At 33.0% G+C, this 20914-nt stretch overlaps 1 pseudogene; it reads left to right on the forward strand.

Moving 5' to 3' along the window:
• The first annotated feature begins 761 nt into the window (after positions 1-761).
• On the forward strand, positions 762-1464 carry LOC149580190 (carbamoyl phosphate synthase small chain, chloroplastic pseudogene; annotated as a pseudogene).
• Positions 1465-20914: the final 19450 nt, after the last annotated feature.

Here is a 20914-nt window from a genome sequence, read left to right on the forward strand (position 1 = left end):
TTTAGGTCTTGAAGAATCTGTATGCACACTTTTCTAGGTCAATTCCATTTGCGAAAATTCCTTTTCTGTCATTATTTTAATTTGCAAAATCGAAGTAGCCTACTTTGACTACCCGCTATTTGCACCCAGTTATTCATCAGGATCCCAGATCATAGATCTATATTCTCCACATGATAGAGAACCAACACCCTAGTTTTCATTCTCCCAAGTGTCAGTTTGCCCAGTTTTCAAAGCCAAATCTGAACCTAATTTATGGTTTTCTGACATGTTTTCTTGTAGGCAGTTCTTAGAGGTCAACTTTGATGGTCAATATCTTTTGACCCCAAATTCAACATGAGACAAGATTTGACAGGATGCAAGAATGTAGAACAAAGAGTCAGTGTGTTAGTTCTCAGAGCCCGATCAGAGGTTTGGGTCAATTTTTAAGGTCCGCCAAAGGACATTCTAGCACCAATTTGATAGTTTGCAAAAAAGGGTGAAAATGAGTTTTAAATGATGGTTTAGTGATCAAACTTGATTTTAATCAGTTTGAGGTTATCAATGGATCAATTTGAGAATCCAGTCGTTCAAAAATGAAAAAAAAAATTAGTCGGACCCACGTTGGGGCCCGACTAAATTCATTAGAATTGTGATAGGGGATGTAATAGGTGTCAATGCAGGAATTTTTTCTAGATGGATTGGTGATTTGTAACCTGAGCAATTGTGTCTCAAACTAGAGATCAACAAAGTCCTTGCTAGAGTATTTAACAAAGAGGAATGTTATGGGCATATATGATGTGGACACTTGGGCAATCACTCGAAGATTAAGGGAGGTAGGAAGTCTTATGGGAGTTTTGAGCACCGATTCTTCAAAATCTGACGATGAAACTTTGATCATGGCTCACCAATGGGACATTATAGGCAAGGATTTGATTCAAGATGTCACATGTACACAACCATATGAGTGGAAAGATACAACATGTGAAGAATGGAATTTTAACACAGATGGAAAGTTTTCTAACAAATTGCATGTTGTTGCATATGACTTTGGGATAAAACATAATATCCTTAGAAGGTTAGCTTCATATGGTTGCAAGATCACTGTTGTTCCTTGCAAATGGCCATCTTTGAAAGTCTTGCAGCTGAAGCCTGATGGTGTATTGTTGAGTAATGGTCCAGGCGACCCTTCTGTAGTACCTTGATGTAGAAAATGTTAAAAATGTGCTTAGTAAAGTTCCAGTATTTGGAATTCGCATGGGACATCAGCTTTTTAGCCAAGCATTAGGGGGTAAAACTTTCAAGATGAAATTTGGCCATTATGGAGGCAATCATCCAGTGTGAGATTTGCGGAGTGGGAGAGTTGTTATTAGTGCTCAAAATCACAACTATGTAGTTGATCCTACTACAATTCTAGAAGGTGTAGAAGTCAAAATCTTTTTAAATGATGGAGACACCTTTGAAAACACAAAGGGATCTGCCAATTGAATGGGAACCACTATGCAAAGGTGACATTGCAGACCTACACAATGAAGTAAAAGAAAAAGAAAAAGCCACAAGTCAAAGGAAAAATGCAAGGAGTGTCATGAAGGCATGGGCATCCAAGTTCAAAGAAAGCAACGGCTTGAGAAGGGAGCATACATGCAAGTGGCAGGGGACTAGATTGAAGAAGAGTCCACAGTCCATGCATGAAACAAGAGCAGACATAGAAAAAGACAAAACCAACACCAAAGGGTTTCCAAACTCCATGCAAGCCACAACATAAAAGAACAGTAAAGGAAGCTATTGAGAGACAGCAAAAAAAAAGTGACTAAGAAACATAGACCCCACGCCATGAGGAGCAGAGTGACCAAGAAAAAGGGCAGATCACATAAATGTTCTAAGGCGTAAGACAAAAGGGAGTCCATGCATTTAGAAGAATAAACCTGCATTAATGAGGAAGAGGAAACTGGTAGGATAGTTCACATCTTGAGAACAATCAACAAGCAGTGTCAAGTGAAGCACACCTAGTGTCTAAAGAAGTAGCTAGCTATGAGGAAGATAAACCCATAGCCTAACAAAGGAAGAGGCACTCATGCATCTTAGAAGAGAAACTGCCATATAAATAAGAGCTCTATGTTTAAAGAGCAGTAGAGCCACTGATAAAGAAAACTACCAACACTTTCAAGGTAGTACTCCATGCATATGAAAAGAAAAGCTCGTGAAAATAGACATCAAAGAGCTCCCCCATGTGTATTTTGAAGGTGGAAAATCAAAGGCATGGAGATAGATGAAGCCCACACATAAAAACAAAAGGTAGATGTGTAGGGTAGTCTCAATGCTTAATTCCTATGGCTAAACAAGAGGAACACATGAAAAGAAGACCCACTACAATATATCCCACATGGGCCGTGGGGGAGAAATTTCAAGTATTTTAATACAACACAACACCTCATTTAACATGAAGTAGAGATGGAGGCTTTTGTAAGCCACTCAAGCATGCAATGTGGGGCTAGATAATGATAGTCGGGAGGAAATAAAAGCATAATTTTGGATAAATAAATTCACACACTAATGTGGTGATGGTGCATCAAGATTACACCATGTGTCCAGTCCGATGATCATCACTATCTCGCCAAGCAAAGATGTTCACGAGATAACCATAGAGAGATAACAATGTTGATGTGGCATGGATGATGTGGCATTGATGTGGCACAATGGAGATGGCCAAAAAACTTGCCAAATTTTTGAAGAAATTTGGCAAAGTTCAGAGGTGGGTCCTACTCGAGTTTAGAGCCAGTAAAAAGGTGACACATGGTGTTGTTGTATAGATAGCCATTCAAAAATTGACATGTGGTGCCATATGATTGGTCGAAGGATAAGGAAATTTTTCAAAAGATTACATAATATCCTATTTTCTATGCTTTCTCTTTTCTGTGCATTCATTCAACAGAGATTTGAAAAATTAAATTTTAAAAGGTGAATATTCTGTAGTTGGAACTATAGAACTTTTTTTTAAAATTCAAATTTTTAAGTTTTTAACGCAAGCCATGAAGCAAAGGCCTGATTTTCAAACGACCATAACTAGAGCATTTTTTTATCAAAAATGGGTGCTCCAATATACCATCGAAACCAGAACGAGCTGAATTTTCATTTTTTGAGGTTAGTTTTAGCACAGTGCTCACTGATTTAGTTTGTAAGCTAGTTTGTAAAATTCGGGGCATTCTCAACAGAATAGGAAAATTTAAACATTGATATCAGAATTGATTAAAGAATAGATATAAAGGCTTGGTGAAGTCTGAAAGTGAAGAAAACCAATTTTGAGATGTTTTCTTGGCTTCTTCAGGTTATTGTATCTAGTTTTTCACTTTTACCATGATTTCATTTTAACACCAAAATCAGTTACATTCTTTCATCATAAAATTTCTTAGATATTTCTATCTTGTAGAGGCCAAATGATGGGATTAGAAATGCAGTTATAGAGAGAAGGTAGAGAGAGGATTTTTCAACTTCTTAGGAAAAATTTTAGAGGAGACACATGTCAATTGCAAGTTGAATCCAGGAATTTCCCTCTTGATATTTCTACTTTCTTCTTCTCTTTTGCAGGGGTTGGAATATTGGAAAGTTTCTTTGGTATGAAGATAGTTAGTAGAACTGGCCCTGAAATTGATAAATTTTGAATGGAAGACCTGGGATATGCTAGTTCTAGACCATGAAGTTTTACTTTGGCTGTGATACCCCCTTCCCATCCCATCTGCTTCTCATTCTCGCCATTTTCTCTCTTGTATGACAACATTTGTTCATTGAATAGTCTGGTTTATTATGTTCTTTGTGAGTTAATGTCATGCATTTTTATGTATTATTTCAATGAAATCAATACAAGGAACAGCAAGTGTTTAGTTTCAATTTAAATCTTGTCTCCTTTCTCAGTTGAGCAGTGATGTTTTATGGTCTTTTATAGAGAGCCTAGATCATAGTTGTAATCCCTTAAGGTTGTATGTTGCTTCATTGTTGCTTGTAATTCAATGAATTATGTAAATTCTTTAGAGATTCAATAGGGTTGCAGGTTTATTGAGGAGGATATCAAGTAAGAATGAGATTTAAATTGAACATTGATATCCAATTTACAAGGTAAATGGACAGATTTGGAGTCTTGGCATGAGAATTGTGTTCTAGATATCCAAAGTGCATGAGGGAGATTCATGAATTGCCCAATGGATGAGGCACTAATCTGTTATAGGATCATAAGTTTTTTGTTTATACCTAGTTTTCATCCATTTTCCCCACCCACATAAAATCAAATCAAATTAAAATCATCTTTACAATTTTATGTTGAAGAGTTAGAACAATTTAACCCTCACTCAGCTTATGAGATTCATAGATTTGCATTTAGCTACTGTAGATTGGTGTCATTACATGAGCTATTAAGGAGATATAAGGGGTTTGCATCTGTAGTAAATAAATTCAGGTATATGTTTTGTACTGGTACCATACATCAGAATCTTAAGGTTCACCCACCTAGGTTTTACAGAGCCTGAAGTAGAAGAAGGGTCATGCCTTATAGTTGGCATGGTGTCTGAAAAGATATGTTGAAAATGGGAGTTAGCTGCCCCTAGATATATTTTATTCTCATTGGGATAATTTAAAACCCTCCAGCATTTTAAAACACCAACAAAATGGTGACTCTGCTGGGGACTGTATTGAATCAGAATGACAAACAAACCTTGAGATTTTAAAAAGGGATTCAATACAGCAGGCATGAAAAAATTGCAATATTAAGTTCTCTAATGTTTTTTTTAGTTTTCTTACTTAAATGTCATGGACCCCAATGATGCTTTGTTCAGGACAACAATATATTTGAGTGATTGAGTATAGATTGTGTTGCTACTAAGTTTTATGTTCAATCAATTCAATTAGTCTAGTTTTCAAAATATTGTTGTAAAAATTAGAGCCAAGAATATGAAAATGAAGTGTACCCTCTTTCCAAGGTGTTAGTGATCGATAAGTTTTCCATATTGAAAGTCAGGTTCAGAATCTACAAATGGTAAAATTGTTTCAAATCTTTTCTCACTAAGTGTGAGTGGCGACTCTGAAGTAAATCTCTATTCCAATGCATGTTTTGTCTTAATATCAGAGGCTTTTAGTATTTTTGGGCAGATCTAGTTTGTTGGGAAAGAGAAATTATAAGTTTCTTGATTGATGTTTCATGTGGTTGCTTGTATCTACTGAAGAAATTCATTTCAAAAGGTGAATCACTATTGTGATTTCATTTTCCTCTTCAAGGAGGTGGCAACTCTACAAGGATTCTATCTATGATGTGAAGGGTTTCATATTTGCACCTGTGCCAATCAGAAGATTTGAGGTTTCATATAGCAACACATAAAGGTATTTATAATTTTCATGTATCTTTTTTTTGTGAAAATTGAATGGTAGAAATGGTTTCCTCCATCTAGTGTTTCCGCACTAATAAAATAGAGGTAGAAGTTTAAAATTTCAAGAGATGGATTCTAAGTCTAGGTCTAAAAATGATGTGCCAACTCCTGAAAGTGTTCATGCAAATATTGCTAGATTGAAAAAAAAGATTCATGATAAGACTATGACTCTTGACAATTTTTCCAAACCTGAGGAGTCTTCATGGCTAGTGGTACTCTTAGAAATTTTTATGCCACATTCAATTGATTGGCCAGCCAAGATAAGATTAGATAAGATTTATGAAATCCAAGATTTTATAATGGAGGTTGAAAGTGTTTTGAAGGCTAATGAACCAATGCTATTTTGGAAGAGAGGCCTAATGAACCAATGCCTAAGAGGCAAAAGATAGAAGAGAAACAGGTGCCCCAAATAGAGGAGTACTCACCTACCCAATCCCCATTACATATAGGAGATGAACAACTCACTAAGGAGAAGATGGAACAATTGGGATCCCAAGGGGGAGTTTTTATCACTGTTTTAGAATTCGAAGAGGGGAATCCTCAAGCGCCTCCCATGCCTAGCCTAGAATTAACTATTTTTTATTACAAAGGAATGGAATTGGACCTTGTGGTAGAGAAAGCTAGCCAAGAGTTTCTTTCTGATGACAACTTTGTCAAATCTAGAGCTTTCTACCAGTTTGCATGGAGGAAAAATATTCAATTATTTCAAGAAGGATGTAATAAGATGACAGAAGAGCATCCTAAGATGGAAGAAGTATCTCTATAGAACTAAATAAAGGAAGAGATGATGCAAGAATTTAAGATCTTGACCCTTGAAGAGGGGAGGAAAGTGATAAAATCATCTTTGGTTTTGTTGCTGCCAAATTGGGACATTGTTGATGCAATGATTTTTATTCTATCACCAAAAAATTAAGTGCAGATGAAAAGGTGAACAAATAAATGAAAGGTACCAAGTTCAGTGAAGATCATGCTGAATTAGTGATCTAGTCAATGAGAAAATGATTTAGAGCTAGCTCTTCCTAGCCTAATGATAACAACTTGATCAAAAATTTGATTGTAAAAAGGGTGGAGGATACTACAATTGAAGAGGCCATAGAGCTAGGTGTTGGAAGAGCTACCTTAACCCTAGCCAAAACCCTTAGGTCTAAAAATGAAATATTAGAGCTACAAGAAAAATATGAGAAGGTTCTACCAACATATAATAAAGAGGTGTAAAAGAGGATAGAACTTGAGAATAAGTTGATAGGGCAACAAGGAAAATCTAGTAGGCCTAGAATCACTTATCCTTATCCACTAGTGGAACCTTTCAAATCCACTCCTCTTATTGACATTCTAGACACACCATATAGACCTTAGTATTACACTATTGAGGATTTTGAAGAACAAAAGAGTAAACTTTGGGCATTACATGTAGAGCTAGACATCCAGTATGAGGATCGATTGAGGAAAGCTATCATGTATTTAGTTGATAAAATTAGTTAGCCAACATTTTATGAGAAATTATCAAAGGTAATAAATATATGGAATGAGCTGAAAGAAAATGATGATACTTTAAAGCCAACTGTGAATAAGTGGAACAAGAGGGACAAAGATGTCACTCATTTTTGTTTTTCAGTTATTACTCTATCTTGTGAACATATAGAAAAGACTTATGAATTGACTAATGATCTCTCTAAGTTTGGTGATAAGAGAACTACATTACAAAGAAGAATCATTAATTATCTTGCAAAATATAAGAGTAAAATTTTTGGACTCTTCCCCCATGCCCTGGATAGAAAGCATAAGTTGAAGAATAAAGAGGAATGGGTCCAAGAATTGGATGACCTATTATGTCTTAGGATGAATAGAGTCATAAATGAAAAGGGGTATGCATGGTGGGCAAGTACAACAAAAGAAGTTGTAAAAGAGAAATTATTTTATGATTCTTTGAGAGAATATTTTTTGAGATTGACAAATTGGGAGAATGTGTCATCAAGAAACAACATGGTATTCTAAATTGGAATTTGGTGAAACCAATGATGATGAAATGGAACAGGATGATTTGTAAATAATTGACACATCAGTGAAAACAAAAGAGGATAGAGAAAAGAAACCAATTATAATAATAAGTATAGAGGCCAAAACTAATGACTTGGAAGTAGGAGAATCATATGTTACTATTTTTTGTTAGTACATGATGACATGGATGGAGAGCCTCGAGTTAAAGTGAGTCTACAAGCTTTAGAACTAGGTCCACAATAAGAAGGTTCATCGGTTACACTCTTAGAAGAACAAAAAAAATAATTAATTCAATTATGAAATTCTTTAGCAAAAAAAAGGTGTAGCAGAAGTGGTCCCACAAAAGAATATTCATGATGAAAGATATTTTGTTGCACCAATTTTTGTTTTTTGTGAAAGTAACTTTGTAAATATGTTTCTCTCTTAAGGACAACTATTAGTACTCTCTAGACCTAAAGCTTGTTGCATCTCACATTATATAAGTGAGATTCCAAGGCTAGAGAGGAGGCTCGATTTATTGTATGACTTTTAGTTCTACTAGTTTATTTTAGTCTAGTCTTCTTGATGTCGACTTTGTGATGTATTTTCTCTACAATTCTAAGAATACATTAATTTCCTAAGATCATGGTGCCTTGTTTTGAGTATTACCCAATGTTACATAATTTTCAAAGAGAATTAATACAAAGATGAATTGTCCCCATATCTTTTTTTTATAAATCTTGTCTCCATTGTTATTTATTGGCTATTTTGAGATCGCATGGGCAAAGCTTGTTCAATTTAGTACAACTAGGATAGGTTGTATATTAGATCACTATTGCTTTTAATTCCATGAGTTAAGTAAGTGCTTCGGTGATATGATAGGATTTACAAGAAGTAATAAGGATATGCATAAGAATGAGTTTTAGGGAGAATTACTGAAGATATTGATTGTCATGCAGTCAATTAGGTCAAGAAATTGGATAGACTCTAAATCCCAATGGATGAGGCACTGGTCAATTATTTCAGTTAGTATATGAAGATATTATGGATAAGCATCAAGCATAATCTTAAAATCAAAATCAAATTTAATTTAAATGTATGAAGAGTTTCATAGTTGGTCAATACTTGTTTACATTTAAACTCTGAGTTATAGTTAGCTGTTGTTGCCCAGAATTACTTGTAAATCTATGAAGAACTATGACCAATCTACTGTAGGGGATGAGTATTGTAATAGAATGTCAGTGAATGAATGAAATGTGAAAGTAATATCAAGTTCTGAATCTTTTATCCCCAAGGTGCACCCACCTTGGTTTTACAGAGACAAAAGAGTACAAAATGTTTTATGATTTTGTTGAAGTTGGGTCCAGATCTAAAGACCATCTAGATGATCATGGGAAATAGATAATCCTTGGGTTATTTTGATCTTTACCATTTTGATATCAAGCATTTTGTTGCTTGGTAGTATAAAAAGATTAACAACACAACTCAGATGATGATGAAGAAGAGGAGAAGAAGAAACAAGCTGAGGAAAAGAAGAAAGAAGAAAAGAAGAAGAAAGAAGATGAAGGAAGGAAGAAGAAAGATGAGGTATAGAAGAAGAGCTAGAACTATAAGCAATTACACTTATTCCTATAGTAACTCTAGTAATAATAGAAGTAGTATTAGCACCATCAAATGATGAAGATGATAAAAAGGGATGGATGAGGTCACTGAGCAAGTTATTTCAAAAGAAAAAATTAGTAAATTCATTGGAGAAGATGTTAACTAAAATTCTAGATAGAATGGAGAAGATAGTTATTGCAACCATAGCCAATCCATACTTACAATCAAATGTCAAGGAGTTGGTGAGGAACTTTGATGAGGAACTCACAACCTTTGCAGATGTAGCTTCAACGAAAGCACAAGAAAAGCATGATGCATCACATTTCGATACAATATACACTAATGTAAGAAATGAATTGAAAGATCTTGATGGAAGCATCAAGAAACTGAGGAAACATAATGATGAAGGAAAGAGGTTTTATGGATATTGTGCTCTTTCATACAAATATCTAGTAGACTTTGAGAGTAAAATTAAGGGTAAGTTGGGTGATCTTGAAACACTCACTACAAAATTACAGATCCTAGATGCCAACATTGAAGATTGTCGAATAGAAGTAGAGAATATCCATAGTGTAATCAGAGGCTTGCAATCTAACAAGGATAAGGAAACAAAGAGATTCTCTAGTCTTAGAGAAATTTTGTCACCAAAGATAAGCACTTTACAAAGGAAATTGGAGGAATTTCCTGAGTAGAGACTTCCTATGAAAAGTTTGCATAGACCAACTTAAGCATAGTTGAAGTGGCATCTTATGCATTATGCACACTAATCATTATTTTTTATATAGTAAAGGAGAATTGGAAGAAATAAGTGGATAGGATAAAACGTGTTTATGCATAATTCTTTTCTAGAATAATAAGTTGATTAGTAGAAAGCCACACAGTTTTGGATACGATTTTTGACACCTTCAACATTGATTTCAAAGGGGGAGTGATATGTAAAGAAAAATTATATGTATGTATTGTATATTTAAGGGGGAGTAAACTTATGTATCAATATAAAGGAGAGATAAGGAATGTAATGATCGATCAAAACATGAATAAATATGTTATGTTTGGAAGGCAATTTTGTGTAATTACTTGTATTTGTTTTTATTATGTATGACATCATTTTGGGACTTAGCCAATTTTAAAAAATGTTTTCGTCAATTACAAAGGGGGAGATTGTTGGAAATATGGTTAGATACATGTCTTGAGATTTTTCATTTATGGCAACATTTATTTAGCATTTCTTTTATGCATTTAGAGATAGCAAATTGTCTAAGTGTTAAATAGTTTTGTAGCAACATAGAGAATTGATGTGATGTGTATGGATGACCCATTAAGATTTAGCTTATGTCTAGTTGAGAAAATTTCTATGATAGTGTAATGATGACATATACTAGTGAGAAGATGTGTAAAAATAGTACAATGTGAGTTATGATTGAAATATTAGTACAAATATTTGATAGAGAAGAACAAAGCATTGTAGAAAATTGAGTTGTACCACTCAAGGAATTATTTTGGTAACAAAATAACTACAAAGTCATGTTAAGAAATTTTTTTGGATGTTATTTCATAATTCATTTGATATTATGTGAAGCATGTGAAGACATGAAGGTTGACTAAGTAGAGATTTACTAATTTTCCAAGTACAAGTAGAGATCTGATCTTGCGTAGTTAAGTGAGAAAAATATGTGTGTGACATATGTCTTATATATGCAATATACGTGTGATATGAAGTCTATGAGATCATATGAAAACTATATCTAATGTATGATTAGAGCAAGTGCGAATTATAGTAGACAAAAATTATTGTATGTATATCTATTATGTTGAAGAGCTTCATTGTATAAATGGATGTTAGGGAAGTGGGTTGTTCTTGCATACATTGGACTTGATCCACCTACTCCTAATAGGGTTAAAGAAACTCCTAATAGGATTGAGGATTCTAGCAAGGCCTAGTCCTCTAACAAGGACTCAATACACTATATGAAGTTCATAAACTCCTAATAGGGTCAATATCCTTAAAAGGATCCTTTTGTTTAATGAATCATCTTGTAGGTATCATCCCTACTAGGTTTTTCCCTTAGTTAGTGTTTCCCTAGTTAGAAAATAATGTTGTTATAATTGATCTATGTGTATGGTTAAATTTATTGTTCAACATTGTTGGTTTTGTTGGTTTACTTCATAAGCAAGTTATAAAATAATTAATGATATTCAATTGTGCGCAAAAGTTTGTAGAATACTAGTTCACCCACCTCCTCACAATTATCTATTTTTAACAAAATATACCTTCTTTTGCTTGGCCAAAATACATTACTTGCAAACAACATTAGTAGGCTTTATTCTCTTAGGAAAATCTCTAACTGCAAACGTGCTACTAGCTTTCACAATATTATCAAAGTTTATATGATAGAATATCCTATGCCATAACCAATTGTTATCCACTTTAGCAACCAATCAAGTCATTTTAGTGAGATTCAACTGAAATATGTTACTTCTAAACCTAGCTTGAGTTCTAATCATCTTACCATCATTATCCTTGATAGTGAAAGTATTTTCTGTCAATTGCAATTGATACCCTTTGTCCATCAACTGTCTAACACTCAAAAATTTGTTCTTTAATCCATTAATAAAATAAAAATCATCATTGTTATTTCTTCCATCTAAAGCAATATATCCAATCCTTGTAATATAATAGGTTGCATTGTTACCAACTCTAACAATACCTCCATCATAGTTTCTAAATTTAAGAAACTTATTCATATCACTAGGCATGTGATGTGAACAATCACTATCTATCATCCAATCATATTTATTTTCAACATGGGAAACTATAAAATTTTCTTCTCTAATTTCTCTATCAAGATCATCTTCCTTAATATCTACAAATCCTAGCTCATCATTATTTTCACTCTAACCCTTTTCATTAGACTCCTCTTCTTCATTAGCATACAAACAATTCCTAGGTCTTCTAGGATTAAATTTTCCCTTATACCTTTTTTTTCTTTTAGGACATTTAGATGCATAATGACAAAACTCATTACAAGTCCAAAATTTAAAAATATTCTTACCATCATTTTCTCTTCTAACAAGAAGTGTTATACCTTCTTCAATCTTCTTGTCTTCATCAAATCTTGTTCTTCTGCTACTAGAAAATTCTCCATGTGTACTTGAACTTCTAGATAGAGTTAGTTAAACATTCTAGACACTAAAAGTTGTGTCCACTCTTGTTAGTTCTCCTAACTATCTTAGACCTACTTATACTTCTTCTAATCTTCCAAGCAATGTTTCCCTAGTAAACTCCTTAGTGTAAGGTATAAGTGTTAACCTTATGGTCAAAATATTTATGGATCAATTCCAAAACACTTGATCATTTGGTTGGTTATATTGTCATTGAGAAACACCAAGTTAACCTTATAGACAATTTCAACCAAGCCAATATTAAGTGTTAACCAAGAAATTTTAGAAGATAGTTTGAACCGAGCGAGCTATGGTAACCAAGCAGAGGGAATAGTAGTGTTGACTGAGCTTTAATTCTAACCAATTTTTTGTAGTTTCAACCGAGCTTTATAATGTTTGTCAAGTCATCAATGTTAACTAATTTCACACCTACTCCTAAGTGGTCAATGTGGACCATGCACTAGTGTCAAATGAGTGCCATAGTTTTTTGAGTTCACTATGTTTTTTAGCATCAAAATATCACCTGAGTGAATTTCTAAACCTAATTATTAGCACTAAGCTGAGTTAGTGAATATTGTTTAATATGGTATTGTAACTGACTTTGGAAGGTAATTATTTGGATTGGTATATATGAGAGATATCTTGTCGTATACAAATGAGTATGGTATATGAAGTACATGTGAGTTTTAAGGATACAAAAGTATAAGAAAAAGTAGCATCTCATCCATCACATTAATGTGATCTCTCTACATCAAAGGAATATCATTTAGAAAACTAAGTTGTAAAGCAAAGATTAGCTACTAGTTCATCCTAATAGGTGCATCAGTCAGATCCTCTAAAAAGATGGACTTTGTAATCTTATGCAAAATCTCCTAATTACATACTTAATTTTATTGTATAAATCATTTCAGAAGTTGGACCTAACAATCCTTATTGCTTCTAATAGGGTAGATCATCATAAGTTATCATTTGTAAGCCTTAACAACAAAACTTTATACTATAATAATAAAGCTTGTGGGTATCATCTGCACCCTAGTTTTACTTTCTATTTGGAAGGTTTTTGGGTTACCAATTATTGTGTCAAGTGTTATGTATGTTTTATTTCTTTTAATCTTTCATGCATAAAATTAGATCTGATTATTTTATGAAGGATTAATTGGTGAACTAAAGTTAAAAGTTTACTTGGTTCCTAATCCACCCCACATCTTGGTCACCTAACCTTCTCTAAGTTTACAAAATTAGTATCAAAGCATTTGGTTCGCATATCATAATTTTAGCATCTTTAAAAATGATCAGAGGCAATGGAAGTGTACAGATTAGAAAAAGCCATTGAAAATGAAAAGTTGGATCTACAGATGGCCATGGATCAATTCAAGAAATTGAAGGAGAAACTCTCTAAATCCTTTCAAAGAAGGAAAGAACTAGCAGCACAAATGAATGATAATCTCTACATAGAAGAAAGAAGGGGAAAGAGTTAGAACATCCACACTGAGGAGTACTACATCAACAATAGTCAAGGAGTAAACACTTGAAGCATAAGGAAGATCATATAAAATTCCAAAAACTCAACCATAACATATAATCCAATAATCTAATGTAATCATACAGAAAGAAACATCATAGTGAATATACATGTGCTTAAATCAAATATCTCTATGAACTAAAATAACATAAATTAAATGGAAACATACTCTAGAAGATACAGAGAACTATATAAGCATCTAGCCCTTAAAGTGAACATGGAGGTAGGCCAAATCTGTATGCCAATCCCTAGATGTGGTAAAGGTAGTTACACCTCCCAACCATGTCAAACCCATAGACCCACTCCTATTTTTCTAATGGAGATAGTGATCCAAGCTCACACACACAATACAGTCATTCATGGCTAAAAGTCACACCAAATAGTGCAAAGTACTAAAACCAAGATCAAGAGAGAATGCAATACAATAGGTCTAGGTCAAAAACTCTTTGGGTCTACCATGTAGGGACTATAGCAGAGAGTAGATCACTTTGGAATCCCAAGATAAATATCATATGAAACCTTTCTTCTTGGGACTCCCTCGAGAAGATAACATGTTGTGTCCCTGGATGAGGCATGCAGACAATTAGCCCTTAGATAAACCAATGAGAACATAACTTTGGATGAGCCACAGAGGTACATAATATTTTCTTATCTTAGTTAATTACCCATGAATTTTTTTATTTTTCACTTATTAGAAACTTCCTCTTATATACTTTGTAGCAATAGCCAGGGTATACAAGAGAAGCCCCTTGAATTGTCTACCCTACATACTCCTGCTCATCACATGATGAGTGCCCATAGGAAATGTAATTTCCTATTTCTACCCTAATGGACATAACTCAACTAACAAGAATTCAAGAGGTTGGGTCACACAAGAACTCGAGAAGTGCACACTCGTGTGCTCATGTGTGGGCACACCAACCACACAATGATCATAAATAACAAGGGTTGGATGAGAAACAAGTAAAATATCAAGAATTAAATCACTCAATGAAGCATATAGTCAACAATATGGATTGAGCATTAATCCCAATGCTATAAAATACATATAAGGTAGGATAGATATCCCTATAGATAATATGGATCCATGACTAACTATAGTGCCAAGAAAACTTGAGATAGTCTGGCAACACACAAATCGAGGAAAAAATCAAAAATGCCCAAAAACCTTGAAATTAAACCCATTATGTCATTGGTACAAAAGTCACAAATATCAAATAAAATTTGGGTTTTGAGTTTGTATGCAAAAATAGCTAGGATAATGAAATGAAAGCCCAAACCCCCAAGTCCAAAAACCTACAAACACTCATACCCATCCAATCGAGTAGATATAGCATGTAGAAATGGAGGGGAACACTAGTTCTCATCCTCCAAATAGTTTACTACTAGAAAAAGACTCCAAAATAGAGTGAAAGCAATAAAATGGGAGAGCCCAACCTCACAACCAAAAAGGTTAAAACAAGAATGTACATGATAAAATAATCGCTTTGCACTCACCATCAAAAGTCTCAGAAAATGAAGGTCTCCTCGAGATGGATCCAAAAAGATCAACCTTGCGATGATCCCATTCCCGTAGCTCCTATAATGAATAAAATAGTAAATCCTTCAAAGTAGATTTTAGAGTCTGCTCTCCAAATTCCTATTTCACAAGTGAGAAGGGAGAAAATAATTCCCTTTTGAGATATATATTCACTTTTAAAAGTGAATTATAATATTAGGAAATTAAATGGCCTACTAAAACAACCCTTTCTCAACCTAGAAAAAATTAGCTAATTCCAATCAAATGAAATTCAACTACGACAAAGCTCTCGATAGTAGAAATAATTAAATCAAATATAAAATTCACAAAAACTATTAAATCACAATATTCCTTAATAAATTTCATGACAAATGCATAGACACGTACATGGGTCAAGTCACATAATGTAAATGAGTCCTGATTTATTAAATCATTGGAGGGTTTAATTAATCAATTAACTAGGATATGTCAACCGTAGACGGATGACATTGTCTAGGTAAGAACAACTGTATCACTAACTCCATGTGCCACTATCAGGGATATAAATCTTGCACACTACAAGACATGATCAAGTGCAATTGCATATAGTAAAATAGCCAAAGCGATAAATTCATTAAGTCACATTAATAACCATTTATTAATCAAATTAAAATAATCTATTTAAATCAATCACTACATCATAAAACATCCCAAAGAAAGAATGAAGTAAATAATCATAGCATCAAATCAAAGTATCTAGAATCCAATAGGGCCATCATATAATCATAAAAAGAGTATATGTCCAAATACAAAATAACTAGATATCATCATAAAGCATCATCATGTAGATATGATCAAACTGAATAGCATAGCATCTAACATCTATGATACTAGTAATCAAAATATAGTATCTAACCATCGAGTCATCTTGAGTGTCATCCAACATGAGTAAAAAAGTATCTTTCAAATCCAAAATATAACAAGGTAAAAAATGCAAACACGAGAGGCACTTTACAAAATAATAGATTTAGTACATGACCCTTGGTGTTCTCTGCAAGCTAATCTTGGGTCTCCTCTCTCCTTAATCTCTTATTTGATTATCCTAATTTGATATGTCTATTCTGTCCTTCACTACTCTAATTCCTCCTTAAATAGATGTCATGTGAAGTTTCTAGATCTTGATCGATGACTTAAACTCCATCAACATTTTTATGTTTATATCCCTTTTTCTGATTGGTTGAAATGTATTCCTAAGGATCATTACCTTCTATAATAATGTGTAATCAACATCTATTCTAGCTCTACAAATATTGAATGTCATAGAAATGTTGACCAAAATGGTTTATATATGAGTTTGTTTAATTACAAACTCATATATCAAAATGGAATTACTTGGTACTTGAATGTTCTAATGCTCAGTCATGCATAAACCTTCATGTTGTTACTCAACTTCTATATGTTTGTTTTCTTGATTCTTAATAACATTTCAATATTCTTGGTCTTCATTATATTGCTTAGCTTATACTATATTCCTTGGCTCACATATGTACTTGGTCTCTATTGAATTCTCAACAATCACTATCTCACTTGGTATAAACTATGTTGTATGCTTTTTCATTACTAGATAAATTAGTTTTAGTGATAACCGTGTAATCTTGCCTAGTAAATGACTTGAAAATGACTAAGTGTTGGGACACTAATCAGAAACATAAGCTTAGAGATCAACAATTTAATAGGTTTTCAAATATGGAAAACTATATTCATTGGAAGAAGATAGATGTTGTTCATGCGGTAGAATTATTTTTCAATGAAGTGGTAATAATGCATGATCTACCAAAGAGCATAGATTAAGATTGAGACACCAAGTCTACTTATGTCATCATCTTGAGGAATATATTCATAACTTCATCAAATATATTATTTCCAAGAAAGGATTCATTAATGGCCCTCATTTCATGTCATGATTCATGTTTTTCATTATCAAGATCTAACTTCTTTCTTGATTGGAGATAGTGAAGTTAGAAATTAAGGAAGGATATCTACATTCATCAACATTACACAATAATTAACACTTTAAGTATTCATACTTTAAACATGTAAGAGTGATTTTACATCCATGTATCTATGATTTGGTACTTTCAAAATTATTAAACTAGTAGAAACACCCTATACTATCATTCTATTTCCTACATACACCTATATATGAGCATTTATACATCTTTATAGATAGTGGGTCTAAATTCATCCATAGAGATTTAATAGGTAAGGTGAACATTCGTTTTTATCTTACTTGTACATTATTTATTATTTTAATGTAGACTCATAAATGAGGGCTTATTCAAGGAAAGTCCCTCCTCCCCCCCCCCTCCACAAAAAAAAAAAGATTTTTTTTTTTTTTTTCATGTGTCTAGGAGCATATTTATATGTTCTCAGAGAAGTGAAATTGGATTTTTAAATTAGGATTTAAAGTTTCTATCTGATTTCTTAGATCTTGAATTTCTATGACGAGTTGGTTAGCCTTAACCTTGACCTTTAGCCAAAGTTTCTTTGACACTCCATGTGTCCTTTATTAGATCCTCCTAGAAACTGTAATTCTTACCTATTCCATTATTGTTTTGAGCTTGAGGTTGAAGTTAACCTACACCCTCCATTTTGAACTACACCTTCCATCTTGACCCTTACCTAGAGCCATCAAATATTCTAGCTCTATAATCCTTTTTGGTGTAATTTGGAAAAAAAATTTACATCCAAATTTGATCTTCTTTTACCACCCCTCAAAGTAAGTTTGATTCTTCATTATTTTTTATCACAGAACCTGTTTTGTTGTATTAAATCTAATTATTTAAGGAGTTTAACTGTAATATTCATTTCAATATTACTGTCCTCTAAATAAGTAGATCTATATTTATTTTATTGCAATTAATTCTCTTAGGAAAATGGGAGTAAACCAAAGATACTTCCATATTAATAGGATTAGACATTGGTACTTCCCATTGTAGTAATCAAATCTTCATTGTAGAGTAATATTGGACCTTCCCTCTTATACAAGTATTTGAATGTAAGTGGTGTGTATTCCATTAAATTATCACAAATCACTTCTTTAAAATCCTAGAAATAACTCTTGAAGGAATATTTTCCAAATTCATGTTTGTAAATCTTATAAATAATTCCATAGATATGGTTGGTAACACTACAGATAAATGGGAGATATAACTATCAAGTTTTTTTTTTTTTTTTGCCTATTTTCAGCATTTCCCTAAAATAGTAAAATGATAGCCTTGGAATGTGGTATACCTACCTTCAAGGGTGCAATAGATCATAAAATAGTAAAATACCATAGGGTAAGGAGGAGGAAGGAGATACCTATCTTAAATTTTCTATTACAAGACACCATGGTCAATATCTCACCCTTTTTGGAAAGATCTTCATACAAGATTTAGTCTCCAAATCTCATTTTCTCCACTTTATCATCACCATTTATTAAAATCTATATATTTTATATCAACACAGGTGTGACATAAAACATAATACTCCAAATTCAAAACAAAATCCTTGAACCAAGAGTTGCAAAACTTAGTCTAAACAATTTTCTTGTTATCTTTCATTGATCATATGTAAAGGGTTAGCTCCTAATCCATAAAATGATTTAAGATATCCTCATCTTACATGTTATCTTTATAATATCTAGGTTCTGATCTATTCAAAGTTACCCCATCTCAGTCAAGTTTGGAAATTGTGTACACCAAGAATTCATCTAGTAAAAACCTACTATACCCAATAGTTCTATAATTTAGAGATATTCTTTTTACTTGTCCAATAAAAATATCAATCCTTCAACATATTTTTAAAATTTACCTCATTAACATATATCCTTTCTTCACCTTATTTTTTGCATTCTTTGCATAGAATGATTCATAATTACTATTCCAAAATGATCCAAAAATTCTTCAAGGGGCATTTTAAAGACTACTTGGAATTTCTCATTTTTGTTATTACTCACACCATATTTAGTAGACCTATTAACCATTTCCTTATTTTTATTATATTATTTTATCATAATATTTTTCATCTGGTCCAATATATTATCTCTTTCAAGGAATCATTATTAAGCCATTTATGGAATTTCACCAAATTAATGAAGATTTAATTGATCAATGGACATGAACTAGTTCATGGCATCATCATCACAAATCATTTGGATTGCATTTCCTATTTTTTATTAAAAATGGGATGCTTTTATGTAATTATATAATTTTGAATATTCTCTTTCCGAGTGGAAATATTTTTCTTGTAGACATGTTGGATTGTATTTTTTCCAAATAGACTTCATCATTGCAAATTATTCAATATGGGGGAATATCATGTCTCCTCATTTCCTTCCTACATGGACATACTTTCTTGTATATACATGATGTGTGTAGTCCTTGGGGGGATCTTCATTCATCCATGCATATTATTTTCATCTCTCTTTTTGGAGGGGAATTTTGTCTCATGAAGTTTTATCCCTTTCTTTCTTTTTCAGACATCACATTTCTTTCATTTAATGTTTATTGTAAATGGTTGCCTAATGGTGTATGATAAACTCCAAGGCTTGTTTTCACACCCTCCAAGAGACTTCACTTGCCTCCTAGTATCATATTTCTCTATAGGATCTTCCAATAGGCTTAGATCATTAAATAAGACCTATTCAAACTCTTCTAAAAGTGTCAATCTCTGAAAAATTCACCTTGAATGATCAACACCCTAGTTTTGATTCACTTCTCCACACTCACTTAGAAGGCTCTAAGTGCCAAATCTCTATAAACATGCTCCAACATTGCAGGGGTCTTCTCCATAATGTAAAAAAAAAATCATAATATTTCCCATTTGAACCATTTTGTAGGGATATTGAATCATCTTCCAATCAGCTTCATCGATTCATCATGTAGAGACCTTAAAATAAGTTTATTTCCTTGTAGCCTTCACCAGTCCGTTTTTCCCCTTTTTAGTAAATTTTTTCCAAAAAAATCAAAAAAATAAAACTTGATTTGGATACCCTTTTGGAAGTTTTAAAGCTTTCATTAAGGTTTTTGGGTCTGAAAGTGATTGTATAGGGGGTTCCTATAAACAAGGATAAGATGCCTAATAGGCCTAATTTCTAGGACTGAACTGTAGTTTTGATAGCAAACTTGCTCAAAGAAAATCCTAAACGACTGGTATGACTCCTATATGCATAGAATGGATAGATATGATGTTTATCTTCATGAAAAATTTCTGGATCATTACGGATACGTACAACCATACAATGTTTCTTCACTCTTTTCACCTCTAAACCTCTAACCGGGTTGCACAAACTCGCCTAGGGCCTAGCATAATATATAGTTCTTAATTCTTTCATGAATCCTAACTCCTAAAAATATATACAACAATGACTCCTCTTCCATTTAAATATATCATGAATGATTATCCATGGTTAGATTTCATGGAGGAGCCATGACTCTCTAAACTACTCAAAACAAGCTGAAAATAGACTACCTGAACTAAAATGCCCAAAACCAGTACTTAGATGAACTCAAAATGACCTTCTATTCAAATGAAAAAGTTCATAAACAACCTATAGAACACTAATGAATAATTATATTTAGTTTTTCATTCCATTAAATATGACTATCAACACAAACACCAGTAAAAATCTGCAAAAAAATGCTTGCAGAGCTCTCTAAACTTTCTCTAAACTATTACAATGCCTCCATAATACTTTGTGTTAGAGTATTAGGTATCATTAGA

This window comes from Cupressus sempervirens, chromosome 1 (assembly GCF_028749045.1).
Source record: "Cupressus sempervirens isolate cs-2001-9-10 chromosome 1, ASM2874904v1, whole genome shotgun sequence".
Classification (NCBI taxonomy): Eukaryota; Viridiplantae; Streptophyta; class Pinopsida; order Cupressales; family Cupressaceae; genus Cupressus; species Cupressus sempervirens.